Source organism: Pristiophorus japonicus, chromosome 6 (assembly GCF_044704955.1).
Source record: "Pristiophorus japonicus isolate sPriJap1 chromosome 6, sPriJap1.hap1, whole genome shotgun sequence".
NCBI lineage: Eukaryota > Metazoa > Chordata > Chondrichthyes > Pristiophoridae > Pristiophorus > Pristiophorus japonicus.
The window spans coordinates 757,029-781,582 of NC_091982.1; the positions used below are offsets into that span (position 1 = coordinate 757,029).

Sequence of the window (24,554 nt, forward strand, 5' to 3'; positions counted from 1 at the left end):
CCTACATGCTAACCTTCAATGACTGATGTACCATGACACCCAGGTCTCGTTGCACCTTCCCTTTTCCTAATCTGTCACCATTCAGATAATAGTCTGTCTCTCTGTTTTTACCACCAAAGTGGATAACCTCACATTTATCCACATTATACTTCATCTGCCATGCATTTGCCCACTCACCTAACCTATCCAAGTCACTCTGCAGCCTAATAGCATCCTCCTCGCAGCTCACACTGCCACCCAACTTAGTGTCATCCGCAAATTTGGAGATACTGCATTTAATCCCCTCGTCTAAATCATTAATGTACAATGTAAACAGCTGGGGCCCCAGCACAGAACCTTGCGGCACCCCACTAGTCACTGCCTGCCATTCTGAAAAGTACCCGTTTACTCCTACTCTTTGCTTCCTGTCTGACAACCAGTTCTCAATCCACGTCAGCACACTACCCCCAATCCCATGTGCTTTAACTTTGCACAGTTCCCCTTGTCATCACATTTCACCCCACCAGCCTCCACAGTCAATGGATCATTTTTGGTCATTTCCACCACCTCCAGTGTGACCCCACTACCAAACACACCTTCCCCAAGTCCATGTAATTAAAACCCAAAGTGGGCGGGTTGGGTTTGGGATTCAGGTTTTTAACATCTCCCACCTAACTGTAACCCACCCGTTCTTTAGGGTTGAAATTCTCCCATCTTCATTACGCTACCTTATCAAACCCCTTCATAATTTTAAAGACCTCTATTGAGTCACCCCACAACCTTACCTTACCCCAGCCTGTTCAGCCTTTCCTGATATGATCACATGATCTCCTGCCTCCAACTATCCCGCTCCCGCCAATGGTCGCCCGACCTATCCATCCTCGCGGTTCCCCGCCTTCCCACGGCCAATTGAAAAGCCACCAGACTTTTCATTACCTGATTTGATGATTCTTCACCCACAGTCAAACAGCCTTTTACCCCAGTCACCAATATTTTTATAACTACTAAACTGAAGTATTAAAAAAAAGCCCAAAAAACCAATTTGGGCTGGATTTTCGGGTCTTTTTTTCCTGTTTTTCGCCCTGGAGTGGCAGCAATGGCGGCAGTGAGGTGTTTTGGCCGGGCGGTCAGCCTCCAACGCCCCGCAGCGATCCTCAGGTCCGGTTTTACGGCGATGTGGAGGAGCACTGCCCCGAAGAGTTGCGCCCTGTGTACAACAGCCCTGGTTGCAACACTGGCGCAAGTTTGAACTATTGCTTGGCCCGTCCACCACAAAGTGCGACTCGCAATGTCTGCCTGGGAAATCAAGGCAGTCCAACCATCCCGTCAGCGATGGACTCCTAAGGTAAGTGTGATTGTTTTTTCTTTTAAATTTTTTTGCGATTTGTGTTGTGGTAGTGTGGGCAATGTTTTGGGAATGATTTTGTGGGGTTTTTTTCGGTTTCCCCCCCGCCTCCCAGGGGTCTCTCGGAGCCCTCCCGGCCCGACTCTTTAACTTGGGAGTTTCCCATGCTAGCGCCCTGAGAGGTGTACAACGTCTCCCTTAGCGCTGCATCCCCTGATGCAGGGCCCAGGTGACCAAACTTAATTATTGAGGCGCAAACTATTCCCGGGCGCTAACTTTCCCGCCCCAACACCATTATCGCCCAACAATATCAAAGCCAAAAATCCAGCCCTTTATTTCCAATACCACAATGACCTTTCTCCTGGGTTGGTCACAGCAGTGCACTGGAGATTAATCTTCAGTTCCTGGAGCCTCCAGGCCAATCCTGGCAAACCTATGTAGGGGGTCTGGTCAGTATCAGGCAGCGATACAGATCGGGATTGGGAGCAAAAGCCTGAATCTCAGCAACCACTCCCTTAATGGCTTACTGAAGCGACTGTCATGTCGCACTGAATCCATGCTCGCTGCGACAGAGCAGTTTGTGATTGTGATGATTGACTTATTTAACTAACACAAGCCGTAAATACATACTGCACGGCAGCAGGAAGTAGACGTAGCCAGACAAACACATTACAGGAGAAAGACAGGGCTTGGTGGCCTATGGGAATCGAACATTATTGGAAGAAACTATTACATTCAGTCTCCCAGGGCCTAAAGCAATTTAAGATAGAGAATTGGCAATGATTATGCAAATTGTGACCCAAATTCCTTCGTAATACAAACAGAGGAAATGTAATCCCATGTGACTGATTGGCAGCTCCCACTGGGTTTGCTCCAAGTCCCCACAATACCTGACACGCCGGTTCTCTGACAGTGGGAGCCCTCAATTCTTCGGGTTGTTTGTTAATCCTGATGATGATTTTTATGTTCTCAAACAGATCACAGTTCTGATTAAAAGCCTTTGTTCCTGGTGCAAACTCTACTTAGGAGACTGCAAGTGTTCTTTTAATCTGAAGAAAAGAGAAAGAAATCTTGCGATTATACAGTGCTTTATTGCGCGTCTCAGAGACATCTCAAAGTGCTTCACGCAATGAATTACAGCTCAGTGGTCAATTGTCATATTTGTGGGATCTCACTGTGCGGAAAATGGTTACTGATTTTACCGACGTAACAATTCGTTGTAATTCATTCCTTGTGAAGGGGCTTTTTTTGTTAGACCAAAGCAAATTATGGGACAATATGACAGAAGGGTTTAAAATTATGACAGGATGGATAGGATAATATGGTGTCCTCCTGCTCCTAATTCTTATGTTCTTATAGATAAATTTATGGACTTAGGAGAATCAAGGGATATGGGGATCAGGCGGGAAAGTAGAGTTGAGGTCAAAGATCAGCAATGATCTTATTGAATGGTGGAGCAGGCCAAGATGCCGTATGGCTTACTCCTGCTCCTAAATCTTGGCCCAGAAATCTCAGTCGGCTGCTTCCCGCGGGCGATCGGGTAAAAAACTTTTTTAAAATACGCACATACCTGAAGCTGCTGCGCCCAGGCGAGTTCCCGGTCCTGAGGCCTCCAATGACTGCGCATTACAGTGTGTACACATCAGGACATGTGCAGGGCTGGAGCTGCAGTCACAGGGCTCTGGGCAGCCAATCAGGTAAAGTATGTTCTCTTTCATAATATTGGGAACTCCATAAGTTGGAGTTCCCATTATTGTAGAAACATAGAAACAAAGAAAATAGTTGCAGGAGCAGGCCATTCGGCCCTTCCAGCCTGCACCGCCATTCAATGAGTTCATGGCTGAACATGCAACTTCAATACCCCATTCCTGCTTTCTCGCCATAACCCTTGATCCCCCGAGTAGTAAGGACTACATCTAACTCCTTTTTGAATATATTTAGTGAATTGGCCTCAACAACTTTCTGTGGTAGAGAATTCCACAGGTTCACCACTCTCTGAGTGAAGAAGTTTCTCCTCATCTCGGTCCTAAATGGCTTACCCCTTATCCTTAGACTGTGACCCCTGGTTCTGGACTTCCCCAACATTGGGAACATTCTTCCTGCATCTAACCTGTCTAAACCCGTCAGAATTTTAAACGTTTCTATGAGATCCCCTCTCATTCTTCTGAACTCCAGTGAATACAAGCCCAGTTGATCCAGTCTTTCTTGATATGTCAGTCCCGCTATCCCGGGAATCAGTCTGGTGAACCTTCGCTGCACTCCCTCAATAGCAAGAATGTCCTTCCTCAAGTTAGGAGACCAAAAGTGTACACAATACTCCAGGTGTGGCCTCACCAAGGCCCTGTACAACTGCAGCAACACCTCCCTGCCCCTGTACTCAAATTATGTATGAGAAACAGCCCCCAAACACACAAAACTCTAATAAAAAATAGAAAAAATACACCTCATATTTTTATTAACTTACATTTAAATTATTTATGTATTATAAAAAATGCATATTTTTCCATTTTTAAAAAGTTTTTTTAATTATGGTTTAAAATAAACTTACCAGAATGGGGAGGGTTTTTAAACAATAAAATATGTTTCTATAATTTTATTTGAAAATGCTTTTGTGTATTTTAAAACTCTTATGCATGTGAAAGTAGTGTTTTCAGGACATTTGTTGGGCAAGATTATGGGTAAATACCTCAATCCTACCCATGCAAATGTCCTGGCTGCCGAGATGTGGAAGATCTGTCAAACTGGAGCTTGACAAATTGGAAAAGCCGGTTTTCAGCGCATGCGCATTGTGCGCTAAAAATCGGCTTTTGTGATGCCTCCCCAGGTCCGTAAATCTCCGTACAGAGCCAGGAGGCTGTAATTTTTGCCCCCTTATGTTCTCTTATCTTATGAGCAAAATAGGCAAGCGGTAATTAAAAATATTTTAATAACCTTTTTTTTATATATATTAATGACATGGACTTAGGTACACAGAGCATAATTTCAAAGTTTGAAGACACGAAACTCGGAAATGTAACAAACAATGAGCAGGATAGTACCAGACTTCAGGAGGATATTGACAGACTGCTGAAATGGGCAGACACATGGTAGATGAAATTTAATGCAGGTATGTATGAAGTGATATATTTTTGGTTGGAAGAATGAGGAAAGGCAATATGAACTAAATGGTGCCATTTTAAAGGGGATACAGGAACAAAGGGACTTGAGCGTGTACGTACACACATTTTTGAAGGTGGCAAGACAAGTTAAGAAGGCTGTTAAAAAAGCATAAAGGATCCTTGGCTTTATAAACAGACTACAAAAGCAAGGAGGTTATGCTAAATCTTTCTAAATCACTGGTTAAGTCTCAGCTAGAGTGTTGTGTCTAATTCTGAGCACCACATTTTAGGAAAAATGTCAAGATCTTAGAGAGGTTTGCAGAGCGATTTATTGGAATGATACCAGGGATACAGGATTTCAGTTACATGGAGAGACTGGAAAAGCTAGAGTTGTTCTCCTTAGAACAGAGAAGGAAGAGGGGTCCAAAATCATGAATGGTTTTAATAGAGTAAATAAGGAGAAACTGTTTGCAGTGGCAGAAGGGTTAGATGTAGTCCTTACTACTCGGGGGATCAAGGGGTATGGTGAGAAAGCAGGAATGGGGTACTGAAGTTGCATGTTCAGCCATGAACTCATTGAATGGTGGTGCAGGCTAGAAGGGCCGAATGGCCTACTTCTGCACCTATTTTCTATGTTTCTATGTTTCTATGTTTCTAAGGGTCAGTAACCAAAGGACACAGATTGAAGTTAATTGGCAAAAGAGGTGCAATGAAGGGACTTGTTTTCATGCAGCAAATTGATATGATCTGGAAACCGTGGAGGAAGCAGATTCAATAATTACTTCAGCTACTTTAAGGAGAATTTTTTTCAGCGCTATGGGACAGGGCAGGGGAGTGGGATTAATTGGACAGCATTTTCAAAGAGCTGGCACAGGCACGATGGGCTGAATATCCTCCTTTTGTGTTGTACCATTCTACGATTCTCTGACAGAAATTACCATCTGTCTTGAAGAGGCCAACTTGAGCAAGCTAGGTCCAAGGACTTCTCCATTTATGGGCAAGCAAAATGTTGTGCTTTGTCCACAGTCACAAGGTTTGATGTGGGACCTTTTTTAAGCTATATTTACATCTTTAAAATGAGGCTGTCCAGTTCAGTAATCGGGCGATGATGATTAGTCACTTGGGCAAGGATCTGGAGGGTTACTTGTTGAATTGTACCCTAGCAAGAGTCAACACCTTCAGGTAAGGAGTGAAAAGAAAAAAAAGAGACAAGCGAATTAAAAGAAAAAGCAGTGTTTTATATATTCAAAGTTCTAGTCAATGAATCTGACTTGTGTGCAGCTATTCCCTAAACACAGAGGGGGGGGGGGGGGGGATCCAATGCTGCGCCATCTTCCAGCGCACACAGTGATATGAAAAATAAATTCTGAAAAAGAATCAGTAGGTTCTTCTTATTTAGGCATGTACCGCCTCAAGCAACGCATTGGAGAATAATGCATGTTACAACTGTGATTCACTTCCCAGCGGTGGTATTCCAATGGGACAGGACTTCCACCTGCCCCTGTGACACTGCCACAATCTCCACTCAGTTTCCTAGGTCGGGTTTCATCCAGCATGTACATCCCATCTCCCGCCCAGATGCCATTACTGAGGCGGAGCCTGCCATTGCCTGGCTGTTAAATCCCAACACGACTACTACAGAACCAATAAAGGCAGCCAGGCAGTTAACGGGGCAGACAGAAACGTACAAAGCAAGGATGGAAGGAGACAAAGGCCATTACAATGTCCTTTCCCTCCACAGGGAAACCTCAGGGCTGTTACCGCCATTTCCAGGGGCTTAACCCACATTCCTGGTAGCCAATATGGGATATGGTAGCAAGGCAGTCAAATGGAAGGGACATACATTGGGGACCAGGACTCTGCAATCATTTACATGTAGCAGTCAGGGAAGGAGCAGCTCGTGGCAGGGCTGGGGGAGAGAAATGCAGGTCAAGTGGGTGAGTCAGCGGTAAATTTCAATGCCCAAACTTTCCACGTTACTAAACATGAATCTTGTCAGTGAAACCTTGAGGTTACTGCCTCCTGGTGTTGAGCTTGGGAGATGGCAGAATGCGTCTGATCTTACACATTTAAAAGTAGTATTTCTAACCAGTTTATGACGCTTGTGGGCTATGACACACCTACTGGAAAATATTCTGCAATCTAAAACTCCCTGATGTAGATAACTCTTCACTAGATGGCAATCTGATACATAAACCATAGCCCACAGATTTGAATAGGGTGTACTGATAATCAGTCATATAGTCAAATGACTAGACTCTGAGAGATTTATAGAGCCACAATTTATCAATTCACGATTTACAATGTGTAAAGTTTCCTACCATTACACAGATGATTTGCTTTTGAAAAACTTCACTGGATTTTTTCTCCTTTGATAGGGCTGTTTGATGCAGCTTTACAGTTCATGATGTAATGAGATGATTATCTATCTCCGAAGCTTATACTTGTAAAGTTCAGGTTGAGCTATGCCTGAACTGATCAGTTTTGATATATTTAGGGGAAGAATTTGGGGTGGTTTGCACCTCCCGGGACGGCTTTTGCTTGGGCGTGGTGTCGCCAACGACTCCCACTAAATTCCACAGGGGTTCAGTGGTGGCGGGATCTGGTAGTGCCCCGCTCTGCTCTCCGGCGTTGATGATGTGCACAATGACCCGTTTTCGCCCTGGAGCAAAAATTCGGTATCGCCCCCTGAAGCTGCGCCACTCGATGCCAGCGACATCTTCCGGGGGCACGTATATGGAGGCTGACCAGTTGCAGGGTGCTGGTTAAAGGGGAGGGCGTGCGCAAGAATATAAAATCTGCCGACTTACCTGTCGCGGCCTGTTGCCTCCTTGAACGCGGGGTACATGCCGCGATCTGACAGCCCGGTACTCTGCTTGAATGCTGATGGCACAGCACCCTGCTCCTCGGTGGTGCAGGTAGGGCCCTGCAGAGTCTGCAGCTTGGCCCTCCCCTTTAATGAAGGGGAGGGCCCCTCCTCCACAATAGCGCTGCGCCTCGCGTACTTTGCTCCATTTCCTCTCGGGGGCGGTAATCCCAATGTTGCAAACGGGGTGGGACTTCCGCGCCTGGCGCAGGAAATCCCACCTCGCGGATGGTACCGAATTTCCCCGCCTTAAAGTTTTTAGTCTTGTCTTAGATCCTGCCATATGCCCGCCCTGGACTTCGCCACTGACTGTGTCAAAATCGCCAGCGTCAGGGGAATATCCCTTCAATTTGCGGGAATGGTAGCATAGTGGTAATGTTACTGGACTAGTAATCCAGAGGCCTGGACTAATGATCCAGAGACCTGAGTTCAAATCCCACCACGGTAGCTGAGGAATTTAAATTCGGTTAATTTAAATGATATCAGTAATGGTGACTATGAAACTACCAGATTGTCGTAAAAATCTATTTGGTACACTAATGTTCTTTAGGGAAGGAAATCTGCCGCCCTTACCTGGTCTGGCCTATATGTGACTCCAGACCCCACAGCAATGAGGCTGACTCGTTTGACTCTTAACTGTCCTCTGAAATGACTCAGCAAACCACTCAGTTGTACCAAACTGCTACAAAGCAGTATACTGAGAATAAAACCAGATGGATCAGCTGGCATCGACCTCGGCACTGGACATGACTAAGGCATACCCAGCTCAGTTGACCCGTAATGCCGTTCTCAATAATATCTGGAGACTTGTGCCAAAATTGGGAGAGCTGTCCCACAGATTAATCTAGCAACAACCTGACAAAGTCAAACTCACATAATCATACCTTTTAGCCAATGTCCCAGACTCTTCCATCTGTATGGCTGGGAATGTCCTGTCCCACCAGCAGGGTAGACCAGAGAAGGCAGCACAGTGGTATACAGTCAGGAAGGAGTCCTCAACATTGACTGTGAACCCCGTGAAGTCTCATGACATCAGGTCAAACATGGGCAAGAAAACAGCCCTCCCTCAGCTGATGAATAGGTACTTGTCCATGTTGAAACCACTTGGAAGAAGCACTGAGGGTAGCAAGGACACAGAATGTACTCTGGGTGGTGGACTTCAATATCATCACCAAGAGTGGCTTGCTAGCACCACTACTGACCGAGCTGGCCGTGTCCTGAAGGACATAGATTAGGCCTGCGGCAGGTGGTAAGAGATGCAACATGAAGGAAAAACCTACTTGAGCTCGTCCTCACTAATCTACCTGTCACAGATGTACCTGTCCATGACAGTATTGGTAAGAGTGATCACCACACAATCCTTGTGGAGATGAAGCCCCATCTTCACACTGAAGCCATCCTCCATTGTGTTGTGTGGCACTACCACTACACTGAATGGGATAGATTTAGAACAGATCTAGCAGCTCAAAACTGGGCATCCATGAGGTGCTGTGGGCCATCAGCAATAGCAAAATTGTATGCCACCACAATCTGTAACCTCATGACCCGGCATATCCCTCACTCTTCCATTACCATCAAGCCAACAGACCAACCCTGGTTCAATGAGGAGTACGGAAGAACATGTCAGAAGCAACGCCAGGCGTACCTAAAAATGAGGTGCCAAGCTGGTGAAGCTGCAACACAGAATTACATGTATGCAAAACAGCGGACGCAGCATGCTATAGACAGAGCTAAGTGATCCCACAACCAATGGATCAGATCAAAGCTCTGCAGTCCTGCCACATCCAGTCATGAATGGTGGTGGACAATTAAACAACCCACAGAATACAGCAAAGGCTATGGGCCATGACAACATCTCGGCTGTTGTACTGAAGACTGTTGTGCACCAGAACTAACCGCACCTCTAGCCAAGCTGTTCCAGTACACTACAACACTGGCATTTACCTGACAAAGTGGCAAATTGCTCACGCATGTCCTGTCCACAAAAAGCAGGACAAATCCAATCCAGCCAATTACCACTGAATCATCCTACTCTCAATCAGTAAAGTGATGGAAGGTGTCATCGACAGTGCTATTAAGTGGCACTTACACAGCTCTAACCTGCTCACCAATGCTCAATTTGGGTCTGCCAGGACCATTCAGCTCCAGACCTCATTACAGCCTTGGTCCAAAAATGGACAAAAGAACTGAATTCTAGAGATGAGGTGAGAGTGACTGCCCTTAACATCAAGGCAGCGTTTGACCGAGTGTGGCATCAAGGAGCCCTAGTAAAACTGAAGTCAATGGGAATCAGGGGGAAAACTTTCCACTGGCTGGTATCATACCTAGCACAAAGAAAGATGGTTGTGGTTGTTGGATGCTAATCATCACAGCCTCAGGACATCACTGATGGAGTTCCTTAAGGCAGTGTCCTAGGCCCAACCATCTCCAGCTGCTTCATCAATGACTTTCCCTCCATCATCTCAAAAGTGAAAATGTTCACTGATGACTGCAGTTCCATTCGCAACTCCTCAGATAATGAAGCAGTCCGTGCCTGTATGCAGCACGACATGGTCAACATTCAGGCTTGGGCCAATAAGTGGCAGTAACAATCGCGCCACACAAGTGCCAGACAATGACCATCTCCAAGGTTCCCTGTTAGCTGCACTTTGTCCTGCACGGCCTGTTTCTTTTAATGTGCTGTGTCTTTAAATTTTTGCGCATAGGCGATATTTACAATGTAAAAGCCAGTAAGCAGTCTGCGTGAGACATTTCAAATGACTGCGTGCCATGTGCGTGTACCGTAGCGGGAACATTGACCATCTCCAACAAGAAAAACTCTAACCACCTCCCCTTGACATTCATCAGGATCACCATCGACGAATCCCCCACCATTAACATCCAGGGAGTCACCATTGACCAGAAACTTAACTGGACCAGTCACATGAATACTGTGGTTACAAGAGCAGATTAGAGGCTGGGTATTCTGCAGGAGTGACTCACCTCCTGACTCCCCAAAGCCTTTCCACCATGTACAAGGCACAAGTCAGGAGTGTGATGGAACACTCTCCACTTGCCTGGATGAGTGCAGCTCCAACAACATTCAAGAAGCTCGACACCATCCAGGACAAAGCAGCCCGCTTGTTTGGCACCCCATCCACCAGCTTAAACATTCACTGCCTCCACCACTGGCACACCGTGGCTGCAGTGTGTACCATCTACAGGATGCACTGCAGCAACTCGCCAAGGCTTCTTCCACAGCACCTCCTGAACCTGCGACCTTACTGCCTAGAAGGACAAGGGCAGCAGGTACATGGGAACACCATCACCTGCAAATTCCCCTCCTATGCTGATAGATTTAGATGAGGAAAGACAGGAGAAGGCTCGAGTGGAGCATAAACGTCAGCATGGACTGGTTGGGCCGAATTGGCCTGTTTCTTTGTCATATATCCAATATAATCCTATGTAAAGTCACACACCATCCTCAGTTGGAAATATATCACCGTTTCTTCATCGTCGCTGGGTCAAAATCCTGGAATGCCCTCTCTAACAGCACTGTGGGAGCACCTTCACCTCACGAACTGCAGCGGTTCAAGAAGTCAGCTCACCACCACCTTCTCAAGGGCAATTAGGGATGGGCAATATATGCTGGCCTTGTCAGCGATGCCCACATCTTTTTACTATTGGCTGGCACCCTTATTGCCAGGGGCCCATCATTGAAGCAAGGCCGGGAATACAGGCCTAAATACCAGGGCCAGGATGGAGTTCTCCACACAGGAAACAAAGTTTAGTTTGAGAAAGGGATTTCTTTAAAAAAAAATTAAATTGTTGGCAAATCTTGGGGCCTGGATCTCAGGTGATCCACATATCCACCCTCTAGTCGCTTTGCAGCAGGTCCTAATGAAGGCCCAGGATGTTCAGAGCATCCACCCCTTTACATTTATGGTCCTGGAAGGGATTGGCAGCAGCTCCACTCCTACAAAGACATGCCAGAAGGTTTGTCACTTGATCCAAATCCAGTGTAATCAGATGCCAACCTCCTTTACGGAAAGTCTGGCATACTCCCACCAATGTTGCGGCAAACACATGCCAGAATATTTTAGGAACCAGAACCCAACTGAAGTTGAAACTTGAAGTTGCTTAAATTTGGCTCTGATTTTCCTTGCCAGTATTAGGCATCTCCACCCTTTTGTGACTACTGAAATTCCGTATCTTCGATCATAAGTGTAATAGAGCTCCACCTAGTGAACTACTGATGTAATAACAGTAAAAGCTCATCGTGTCACAGTTCTTGTTAGGAGCCATCTTGTAGTGTGTCTACTTGTGTAGTGATGTCTAAAGATATCTCAGATTGGAGATGGGGATAGGATTTTTGGATTCCCTAGCTGTTATTTTTGTTGGTGGATAATCCTGTCAAACGACGGAGAGACTTTGTGAGGTTCTTTGTTTTGCAGAAGAGCTAAAAATCCAAGGTAAGTTCAAACACACTTGGCTGAACTGTCAACGTTGCCAGAATCCAGATGGCAGCGCCTAAGGGAATAATAGGGCACTTGGGTGAGTTCCATCATGACCAAGAGACTTTCGGAGCATATGTGGAATGGCTAGAAATGTTTTTCACCACGAATAGTATCGTCGAAGTCCTCGATTAAATAAACTGTAAGTGGGTGATTTTAGAAAGGAAATGGGTCTTGAGGTGTATGAAAAATGTGCTTCTTCCCTTCAAGATAAGGACACACCACTGATGGAGATTTTAACCAAGTTAGAACAGCACTATAGTCCTGAGCCCCTGGAAATTGCCGAAAGTTATCGTTTGGAACAAAATATCAATTAAATGATGAGGGTATCAGTGAGTACATTGTAGTTTTTAAAAAGCTATCCATTCATTGTCATTTTGGGAACTTTCAGAACCAAGCATTGCGTGACCACTTTGTTTGTGGGATGAAAAATGAAGCAATCAGAAGGAAATTGTTGACAATCCCTAAATTGACTTTTGATTTCGCTTGTCAGACAGCTATATCGATGGAAACGGCTGACTAATACTCCCGAGAGCTTAGCGTCATTTCCAGTCATCAGACAACCGAGGTGAATCGGCTGCAGGCTAAAAATAAAAGACAATTGGGCCCCAAAGCCTCAGCAACTGGCCAAGGTAACAGTGCATTGAAGTCGAGCTAGCGGTGCCTGGGACAACACATTGCTCAAAGCTGTCCATATGTGAAGGCAGAGTGTTTGTGCTGCAAGAAAACTTGGCATCTTGCAAAGGTGTGTTCACTGAAGAGTAAATCAACTTTCAATGCTAGAAGTAGAAATCGCCAGACACTACATAGCATTGAAGAGAAGCATCAGGACGAGGAGGTTCTAGAGATACACGTCATCAGGAGCATGAATGTATTTAACAGCGATTCACAAAGTGTTGTCATCCAAGTAGCCGTTGCAGGAACCAGGATATTCATGGAAATCGACACTGATGCATCCAGAGCGTAGTACTGGAATCGCTATATCTCAACAAGTTGCATGATTTTAGACTGAAGAAATCGAAGATAGAGCTGAGAGGCTACTCAGGAGAGCAAATCCCTGTTGTAGGAAGTATCATCATACCGGTGAAATACAAGGATCTATTACAGAGCTTGTCTCTCATAGTAGTGACAGGAGACAAGCCTGCCTTGATAGGTAGAAATTGGTTCAGATCACTGAAGCTGAATTGGAATGAGATTCTTCATGTGGAAACAAAATGTGCATCGAAAGATGACGTCTTCAAGCAGTATCCAAAGGTGTTCCATGAAGCAGGCAGTCCGATCCAAGACTTCAAGGCGAGTGTCAGAGTGCAGAAGGATGCAAGACTAGTTATAGCAGATGCATTCGTTATAATCTACCAAAATTCTCTGGACTCTGAGGAGGTACCATCGGATTGGAAAGCAGCTAATGTAATGTCTCTGTTTAAAAAATGGGGCAGACAAAAGGCAGGTAACTATAGGCCAGTTAGTTTAACATCTGTAGTGGGGAAAATGCTTGTAGCTATCATTAAGGAAGAAATAGCGGGACATCTAGATAGGAATAGTGCAATCAAGCAGACGCAGCATGGATTCATGAAGGGGAAATCATGTTTAACTAATTTACTGGAATTCTTTGAGGATATAACAAGCATGGTGGATAGAGGTGTACCGATGGATGTGGTGTATTTAGATTTCCAAAAGGCATTCGATAAGGTGCCACACAAAAAGTTACTGCAGAAGATAAAGGTACGCGGAGTCAGAGGAAATGTATTAGCATGGATAGAGAATTGGCTGGCTAACAGAAAGCAGAGAGTCGGAATAAATGGGTCCTTTTCGGGTTGGAAATCGGTGGTTAGTGGTGTGCCACAGGGATCGATGCTGAGACCACAACTGTTTACAATATACATAGATGACCTGGAAGAGGGGACAGAGTGTACTGTAACAAAATTTGCAGATGACTCAAAGATTAGTGGGAAAGAAGGTTGTGTAGAGGACACAGAGAGGCTGCAAAGAGATTTAGATAGATTAAGCGAATGGGCTAAGGTTTGGCAGATGGAATACAATGTCAGAAAATGTGAGGTCATCCACTTTGGGAAAAAAAACAGTAAAAGGGAATATTATTTGAATGGGGAGAAATTACAACATGCTGCGGTGCAGAGGGACCTGGGGGTCCTTGTGCATGAATCCCAAAAAGTTAGTTTGCAGGTGCAGCAGGTAATCAGGAAGGCAAATGGAATGTTGGCCTTCATTGCAAGAGAGATGGAGTACAAAAGCAGAGAGGTCCTGCTGCAACTGTACAGGGTATTGGTGAGGCCGCACCTGGAGTACTGCATGCAGTTTTGGTCACCTTACTTAAGGAATGATATACTAGCTTTGGAGGGGGTACAGAGACGATTCACTAGACTGATTCCGGAGATGAGGGGGTTACCTTATGATGATAGATTGAGTAGACTGGGTCTTTACTCGTTGGAGTTCAGAAGGATGAGGGGTGATCTTATAGAAACATTTTAAATAATGAAAGGGATAGACAAGATAGAGGCAGAGAGGTTGTTTCCACTGGTCGGGGAGACTAGAACTAGGGGGCACAGCCTCAAAATACGGGAGAGCCAATTTAAATCCGAGTTGAGAAGGAATTTCTTCTCCTGGAGGGTTGTGAATCTGTGGAATTCTCTGCCCAAGGAAGCAGTTGAGACTAGCTCATTGAATGTATTCAAGTCACAGATAGATAGATTTTTAACCAATAAGGTAATTAAGGGTTACGGGGAGCGGGCGGGTAAGTGGAGCTGAGTCCACGGCCAGATCAGCCATGATCTTGTTGAATGGCGGAGCAGGCTCGAGGGGCTAGATGGCCTACTCCTGTTCCTAATTCTTATGTTCTTATGTTACTGCAAGCCACATCCTGTACCATATGCACTCAAGGAGAAAGTTGAGCAAGAATTCAAAAGACTAGAAACTGAGAACATGATCTCTAAGGTAGATCTAAGTAATTGGGGTACACCCATTGTTGTTGCACCGAAGTCAGGTAAAGTAAGGGGGGGTTTTCGTCCTCCCCTACAATATTTTCAAAGTTAGATCTAACAAATGTCTACCTACAACTTGAGTTAGATGAAGAGTCCAAGTCATGCTTGATTATCAATACTCATCTCGGCCTATATCTGTTTAATAGGCCACCATTTGGAGCGTCTTCCGCCCCCGCCATATTCCAAGGGCTGTGAACCAGATTTTGCAAGGGATTAAAGGGGTAGTGTGTTCTTTAGATGACATACTAATTTCAGCACCAAACAGGCAAAAATATGATAAGGTTTTGAATTAAGTGCTCAAACGGCTAAGAATCACATAGTACGAGTGACTGCTCACAAGTGTGAAATGTTTCAAAACTCAGTGGAATACTTAGGTCACAGAGTAGACAAAGATGGTTTAAATCCAACCAAGGGAAAGCTGGATACAATCAGAAATGCACCCAGTTCCAAGAATGTCACTGAACTTCGATCATTTTGGGGTCTTTTGAATTATTACGGGAAGTTCCTACCAAATTTGACACCAGTGTTACATTTACTGATTGAGCTGTTGAAAAAACAGGTTCATTGGGAAGTGGTCAGGAGAAGGCGATACAGCATTTAAAGAGTGTAAAAGTAGTTGGTGGAGAGTACCATGTTGGTTCACTATGACGTATCTAAGGAAATCAAGCTAGTGTGTGATGTCTCTCCATGTGGAGTTGGGGCAGTGATCTCTCAAGTACTAGTTAGTGGGGAGGAGAGACCAATTGCTTTTGCTTCACGCACTCTCAGTGCCAGTGAGCATAATTATGCGCAGATCGAAAGAGACGCTTTGGCATTGATTTTTGGGGTCAAAGAAGTTCCACAAATACTTGTATGGTCATAGGTTTACCATAGTTACTGACCATAAGCCCCTGACAGCAATCCTCCATCCAAAGTCCTCAGTTCCAACCTTAGCTGCAGCCCGAATGCAGAGATGGGCTTTGATTTTGTCAGCATATACGTATGACATTGAGTACAGATACTTAGCTGATCACAGTAATGCAGATTCTATGTCCAGGTTGCCATCCCCATCACAAGTAGTTACACCCAATAGGGAAGAAGTGTTCTATTTTTCATATATTGATGAGCTGCCAGTCACAGCGGAAGAGATTGGTAGAGCAACCAAATGTGACCCAGTGATGTCAAAGATATATGATTACATAACAAATGGATGGCCAAACGAGGTATCGGAGGAAGATATTCATCCATACATCGTTCGTCAGAATGAATTGTCAGTGGATAAAGATTGTATCATGTGGGAAGCAAGATTGGTTATCCCAAACAAGTTCAGGTCCAAATTGTTAGGAGATTTTCATGATCCGCATCTGGAAATGTACTTGACCAAGAGATTTACACACAGTTACTTATGGTGGCCTGCTTTTGGATAAATATATAGAGTACATCATCAGTCAGTGTACAACGGTGAGCAAGAAACCACCATCAGTACTATTACAGCCATGGAAATGGCCTCCCAGGTTGTGGCAAAGGTTACATATAGATTTTGCTGAGCTAGAAGGACATTAATTGTTCATAGTGATAGATAGTAATATGAAGTGGGTAGAGGGGTTTACGATGTGGAAAATAACAATTAAAACACTAGACAATTTGTGAAGATTGTTTTCTTCATATGGCTTCCCAGAAGAAATTGTGCCTGATAATGGGCCACAATTTAGTTCAGAAAAATTTGCAGTTCGGGAGCAGAAACGGTGTGAAACATAACAAAGTTCCACTATACCGCCCTGCTTCAAATGGTGCAGCAGAGCACACAGTACAAATTGTAAAAAAAAAAAGCCCTCATCAAGCAAATGTTGGATCCAAATCCAAGAAAATGGCAGTTGTCGTTGGACCACAAACTGGCAAATTTTCTGATTACTTATCAGAATACTCCTCATAAAACTATTGGTAGAACACCAGCAAAGTTGTTTCTCAAACGACAGCCACCTAAACCAGTTCCTCGTTGTTAAAGCCAAACTTGGCACAGTCAGTCGAAGAAAAACAAACAAGGCAGAAAGAGAGTCATGATAGAGGTAGAGTAAGAGAAAGAAGCGTGAAATTGAATCAGAAGGTTAGAATGGAGATGCATCACCATAAATGATTAAAGTGGTTACCAGGAAGAGCAGTGAAGATATGTGGTCCTTGCACATATTTGGTCAAGATGTTTGATAATGGAAAGGTTAGGTTTGTTCACATTGATCATATTTTACCTACAGATGTGAAAGGAGTTGAAAGATTGGATGATTCCATTTATTCTAATAAGTCAGATCGTCTTGTTATAAGTAGAGTACCATTAGCAAATCCTACATCAGATGTATTAGAAACAAGTCCAAGAGAATGTCAGAATTTAAGTCTGAGTCCAAGTCAGGCAAACAGTCAGAAGTTGTAAAGAGTCCAAATGTAGATCAAGGTCAGACCTTGGAGAAAAACTCTCCTCAGGCTCAGCCTAGAATTAATCGAAGTCCTATACCAAGATTGGAAAGTTATGTTCATGAACGAAGGTTCAAAACAGAAAAACAGTGGTTAAGTTTGATTTGTAAATATGGAAAAATAAGTTTATATATTTTGTAGTGTATACCATGCAAGTTATGTATAATGATTATTTTGTTATGATTAACTTCTTCAATAAGGAGGGAGAAGTGTAATCGAGATCCACCTAGTGGACTACTGATGTAATAACAATAAACGGTCATGTGGCAAGGTCATGTAATCACAGATCTTGTTAGGAACCACCTTATAGTGTGTGTGTGGTTGTGTAGTGGTGTCTAAATATATCACAATAAGCATTCCCATTATCTCTTCAGTTATTAATCTACTCCTCTGTATAGACAGATTATGGAGTCTGTAGCACAGAGTAAACACTTTGCATATTGGAAAGCAACTCAGACCATCCCAAACAACAGATATCTTGCTTCAGGATACTTAATATGCTTTCGCTTTATATTGGCCGATGTGTTTATGACTGTGCTATGCCTCTCTTTGATGCTGGCACACAGATGTCAAAAGCAATATTTTTAACTATGGCCATTGTTCTAAGGAGCCAATGGATTTGAAATTGATTGCAGTAGCTATCTTAAATGCTTCTGGTAAAGTTGTAGCATTAGGGAATGAAGGTTTAAAGGTTTCATTGATTGTAACATTATGGTTGGTATCTATGATGAGATTGAAGCACCACACTGTTGAGAAATATGGCAAGTTTAAGCCAATCTCTATTCACTTTAATAATCAGGATCGACTGTAAACCAATCTGGTGGATATATTGTGTTCAATCAGAGTTTAAAACAAAATATAACACATTAGTTATACAGCAAAAACATATAACCATAACAGATAGACAATACCCAACCCGATCGGACAAACAGCTGGCACACATGAGCAGTTCTCTTTTTTACAGTCTGTTTCTCTCGTCTAGAGCTTCCTTCGGTAAAGCATGAGATCACTCTCAAAGTGTTCGACCAGCTAAACTTCTCTTCCGCTCTCCCCTCCGCCATCTGTGCTAAACAAATTTCTAAATGTTACTTTTATTCTCTCTTTCGGGGTAGGCCTGAGCCTGGGTATTGACAAGACCTTTTGAGCTATAGAGGTTTCCCTAAAAACTAAATAACCAATAAGACTTCTAGTTCTTTGTCTTGATTCTTGTTTCAAGAATCCGCCTCAAAGATGTCTTACGATTCTGGCCATATGTCACTATCTGTTTACGCTAACCCAGGGTTTCTTCCTGTGGAAATCTCTCTCATTTCTCTCTACCTGATCCTCTCTTTGATCCCAGAGGTCAAACCAGAAAACTGCTCACTTTAGAATCGTTCTCTCTTTTACCATGTTGCAACATATTTATGTTAACTCTTACAATTTCCATCAATTTTAAGCCTTTTCTATACAAATTGTCTTCAAGATATATAAACAAACTGAAGCTTTAACTTGAAAACCACAGTTAATAGTTGCCATAGTGCAAAATACTATAACATCTCAGCAGGGTACCAATACATTAGCATTTCTGAGCATCTTCAATAGACAATTCATCTCCAGTTCAAAACAACAATCTAAACACAGCATTCGTATTAGTTTTATACATTTTTAGGCAGCCCTGATTTCTAACAACACACTATTGCTCAGTCAGTGCCAAGTAATGGATCCTTGGCTGGTGGATCCTGTCAACAGGATCTTATATGATTCTGAGTTAATGGGTTTGAGAGTCTGAGCAGTCTTGATTAACACATCAATTATGACTAGATAGAACTCTTGGACTTTGGGGTTATTTCATGGGGGCAACATGGGGCCAAAGATCTGAGGGCCATAATCCTGACATTATAGCATTGGCATTGTACCTGCTATTGCTCTCTAGTAGTGATCCCCAGAGTTTGTCGGGTCATAGAAAGGATACCTCAATAGCATGGGGTCAGTGTGTACCTGTGGGTGCATCTCAGCCCCCTCCCCCCACCCAGCGAAAGAAAGGGCCTGTCAAACCTCAGGATATCTCAAAATGCTTCAAAGCCAATAAAGTACTTTTGAAATGTAATCACTGTTGCAATGTATGCAAACACGGTAGCCAATACCATAAACAGCAATGAGATAAATGACGGGATAATTTGTTTTTGGAGATGGTTCAGGGATGAATGTTGGCCAGAACACCAGAATAACTTCACTGGTCATCTTTGAAAATTGACACGGGATCATTAGCGGGCAAATTAACATTGGTTTAACATCTTATCCAAAAGATAGCTCCTTCAATAATGCAGAACTCCCACAGTACTGCACTGATGCCAGCCTAGATTACATGCTAAAGTCTCTGAAGTAGGCTTAAATCCATGACTTTCTGACTCAGAGGTAAGAGTGCCAAAGACCACATTCTGCTTCCTATTTCATTCTCTGTGTAAGGGTGCCAATACTATACATGTTTTAAATTCCTACACCTAGACTCCTACAGTAGGACCATTTTCCCCATTCTGGAGACCAGTATTTCTTATCTGACTTGGCATACCGCCTTCAGTCTTACATCGGGATCCTTATGGGCCATGGAAACAGAAACTGACAGAGTCTAGAGTCTGCGCCCAGTTTCAACCCCTCTGACATAACTCCAACCCTTACACAGTTGAGCGAGATGTCCTAAATGATAGCTGGATCTCGGTTGTTTTCCAAGCCAATCCAGTGGATTCCTTCTCGAGTTACGGCGGGATTGCAGCAAAACAGGGGAGGAAATTCATCCCCATGTTTCTCATTTTCTTTATTCATACTTGCTTCCTAATAATTGGTTTAATTGGTGCTTTAGTTAAGCTGTGCTATGCCATGAAAATCCATGGAATTTGTCAAGAATAAAAGCTAGTTGCATTACCACCATTGATAACATACAGCAATAGTGGTAAATGCACAGTAACATTGCAGCAAACAGAAGGTTCTTAGAGGAAGCAGCACATTTTAGACTGAAACTTTAAAATTGAGAACAGTTTTATCCTTTGCTAACAATGCAATGTTGGACTCTTGTTTTAAAGAGTTAAGTCGTGTTTAGTAGTGTAAGAGCACTGGGTTTAGGCATCCCAACAAATATGTCAAAGAAGCAGATCAACCATAACCACTTGACCTTAACACCTCAATAAGGCACTGTCTGGGATTTACTGCTAGTTTAGTTCTAACAGTGAAAGTTGTCTAAGTGTGGTTCGCCAAACTGTCTTGCACCGCCCAGTTTGGATTGAATTTGCATTTACCTGACCAATTCTCAATTAGGATACCAACAAGATACTGAGTAAATGAATGAACCTTTCTTACCAAATTGTCAAAGAAGTCAGACAAGAGTCATGCACTAACAACTATTTATCTACTACAAGATCATAATTATCACTACTTGCATTTAATATATATAAAGATTTATAGACAGTATTACCTTGCAGTTTGAATAACAAATAATTAATAGACAGTGTTACTTAATGTGCAGCAGCTCAGAGTGGGAAAACAGAGTTTGGTAAGTGGGAGAGTTCGGTGAAGTGGGGGCGGGAGCTGTTGCTTTGCCTTGTTTTTCCGCAGAACAACGATGTACATGAGCAGGAGAGACCGAGGCCCGAGCATGAGGATAAAAGCCACAGCAGACCACAGCATACAGCCAGTGCGATCTCCTGAACTAGTTTCGATCGCCTCGTTGGGTCGGAGAGGAATTTTCCCAGATTTTTCCCCCAGTTGGTCTGTTTTTTTTTGCTTCTCCCAGAAGATCGCATGGCTCCAGGTGAGGAGAACTCTGCTATGTGACATCACAGGTGAGGCAGGTAAATGATTGGTAGTGATTGTGGGCTAAGTTTTTCTTTTAAATTAACACATTGCATATAAATAAATTCTAAAAACGAAACTTTATTTGTTTAACTAATTTAATAAACTATATAGGGTAAATACTTGATTAACGCTAAACTAATTAATTAAATTAAATAATGGGAAAACAGGAGATGTGTTACTGCTGCAATATTTGAGAGCTTCTGGACGTTTTGGTCCAGAGCGACTACATCTGCGGTAAGTGTCTGCGGCTCAACCAACTTCGGCTCCGAGTTGAGGAGCTGGGGTCCGAGCTGCAGACATTGCGAGACATCAGGGAGGGGGAGAGTTACCTGGACCTTTTGTTCCAGCAGGCAGCCACACCCTCTAGATTAAATACTTTAGAATTGACACGTGATCAGAGACAGGAGGGTGTGATTGCGATGGAAGTAGGTGAGGGGATCCAGGAGGTAATATTGCAGGAGCCTCAGTCAATAGATTTGAGGTTCTTGCAACCCTTGTGGACAAGTGTGCAGACTGCAGGGTGGGTGAGCAGACTGACCAAGGCACCATGGTGCAGAAAGCCATTCAAGTGAGGGGAGTAAAGAGGCAGGTGGTTGTAGCAGGGGACAGTATAGTTAGCGGGATAGATAGGGTTCTCTGCAGTCGAGAGCATGCGTCCCGAAAGCTGTGTTGCCTGCCCGGTGCCAGGGAAAAAAAAAATCGCCGGGCTGGAAAAGAACTTGGAATGGGAGGGGGAGGATCCAGTTGTCATGGTACACGTCAGTATCAATGACATAGGTAGGGCTAAGAAAGAGGTTCTGCTGAGAGAGTTTGAGCAGCTGAGGACTAAATTGAAAAGCAGGATCACAAAGGTAATAATCTCTGCATTATTATCTGAGCCATGAGCAAATTGACATCGGGTCAATAGAATCAGGGAGATGAATGCGTGGCTCAGAGGTTGGTGTGGGAGAAGTGGGTTTCAATTCGTGGGGCACTGGCACCAATACTCGGGGAAGAGAGAGCTGTTCTGTGGGGACGGACTACATCTGAACTATGCTGGGACCAGAGTTCTAGCGAACCAAATAACTAGAGAGGTGGACAGGGCTTTAAATTAAATAAGAGAGTGTGGGGGGTGGGCGGGGGGGGCGGCGGGTGGGAGAATGGTCGCAGTAGAAAGAATCCTAGAATGCTAAAGAGAAAAGAAAAGGAAGCAATACAGGAAAGTGATTGTGGTAAGCATAACCAGATTATGTCAGGAAGGGACAGAGCATACAAACAAAAGTGTGCACTAACAAAAAGGGTCCAGGTAAGAAAAAATAGCGATAAGACAAAGAGGGCTACAGTACAAAATAATGTTAAGATGTCTAATAATGTTAAAAAGACAAATTTAAAAGCATTATATCTGAATGCACGAAGCATCTATAATAAGGTAGACGTATTAACAGCACAAATAGATGTAAAAGGATACGATATAGTTGCAATTATGGAGACATGGTTGCAAGGTGACCAGGGTTGGGAACTGAATATCCAAGGATATTCGATATTTAGGAAGGACAGGCAAAAAGGGAGAGAGGGTGGTGTGGCGTTGTTAGTAAAGGATAAAATCAGAGCAAGAATATTGGCTCAGAAAATCCAGATGTAGAATCAGTCTGGTTGGAGTTAAGGAGCACCAAGGGGCAGAACACATTGGTGGGAGTTGTCTATAGGTCTCCAAATAGTAGTTGTAGTGTAGGGGATGGCATCAAACAGGAAATTAGAGATGCATGTAGCAAGGGTACTACAGTAATCTTAGGTGACTTTAATCTACATATAGACTGGCCAAACCAAATTAGTAATAATACTGTGGCAGATGAATTCCTGGAGTGTATTCGAGATGGTTTTTTTTAGACCAGTATGTTGGGGAGCCTACAAGGGTATTAGGTATTGTGTAATGAGAAGGGGTTAATTAACAGTCTTGTTGTGCGGGGTCCTTTATGGAAGAGTGACCATAAAATGATTGAATTCTTTATTAAGCTGGAAAGTGAAGTAGTCCAATCCGAAACTAGGGTCCTAAGTCTAAACAAAGGAAACTACGAAGGTATGAGGAATAAATTGCCTATGACAGATTGGGAAGATTCATTAAAAGGCATGACGGTGGATAGGCAATGGCTAACATTTAAGAAATGAATGCATGAATTGCAACAGTTATACATTCCTTTCTGGTGTAAAAACACAAAAGGAATAGTGGCCCAACCATGGCTAACAAAAGAAATTAAGGATAGTATTAGATCCAAAGAGGAGTTATACAAAGTTGCCAGAAAAAGTAGCAAGCCTGAGGATTGGGAGCAGTTTAGAATTCAGCAAAAAAGAACCAAGAAATTGATTAAGAGGGGAAAAATAGAGTTTGAGAGTAAACTTGCAAGGAACATAAAAACCAACTGCAAAAGTTTCTACAAGTACGTAAAAAGAAAAAGATTAGTGAAGACAAATGTAGGTCCTTTACAGACAGAAATGGGAGAATTTGTAATGGGGAACAAGGAAATGGCAGAACAATTAAATAAATACTTCGGTTCTGCCTTCACGGAAGAGGACACAAATAACGTCCCAGAAATACTAGGGAACCAAGGGTCTAGTGAGCCAAAGGGATTAGAGGAAATGATTATTAGTAAGAAAATAGTGCTGGAGAAACTAATGGGACTGAAGGCCAATAAATCCCCAGGGCCTGATGATCTGCATCCCAGAGTACTAAAAGAGGTAGCCATGGAAATAGTGGATGCATTGGTTGTCATCTTCCAAAATTCTATAGATTATGGAACAGTTCCTGCAGATTGGAGGGTGGCAAATGTAACCCCACTATTTAAAAAAGGAGGGAGAGAGAAAACGGACTGGTTAGCCTGACATCAGTAGTAGGGAAAATGCTGGAGTCTATTATAAAGGATGTGATACCGGCACACGTAGATAATATCAACGGGATTAAACAAAGTCAACATGGATTTATGAAAGGAAAATCATATTTGACAAACATCCTGAAGTTTTTTGAGGATGTAACTGATAGAATAGATAAGGGAGAACCAGTGGATGTAGTGTATTTGGATTTTCAAAATGCCTTTGATAAAGTCTTACATAAGAGGTTAGTGTGCAAATTTAAAGCACATAGGATTGGGGGTAATCTATTGGCATGAATTGAAAATTGGTTAACCGACAGGAAACAGAGAGTAGGAATAAACGGGTCTTTTTTGGGGTGGCGGGCAGTGACTAGTGGGGTACCTGAGGGATCAGTGCTCGGGCCCCAGCTATTCACAATATGTATAAATGATTTGGATGAGGGAACCAAATGTAATATTTCCAATTTTGCTGATGACACAAAACTAGGTGGAATTGTGAGTTGTGAGGAGGATGCAAAGATGCTGCAAGGCGATTTAGATCGGTTGAGTGAGTGGGCAAACACATGGCAGATGCAGTATAACGTGGATAAATGTGAAGTTATCCATCTTGATAGGAAAAACATAAGGACAAAGTATTATTTAAATGGTGTTGGCTTGGGAAGTGTCG

General features: G+C 43.3%; 1 long non-coding RNA gene across 1 annotated transcript in view; it reads right to left on the reverse strand.

Annotated features, from left to right (window-relative positions):
- LOC139265518 (uncharacterized) overlaps positions 1 to 24,554 on the reverse strand; it is a 62,782-nt gene that overhangs the window by 24,822 nt on the left and 13,406 nt on the right. Inside the window, exon 2 of the long non-coding RNA XR_011593562.1 lies at positions 2,215 to 2,373. This is a non-coding gene — a long non-coding RNA (uncharacterized lncRNA). The remainder of the gene's footprint in view (positions 1 to 2,214; positions 2,374 to 24,554) is intronic.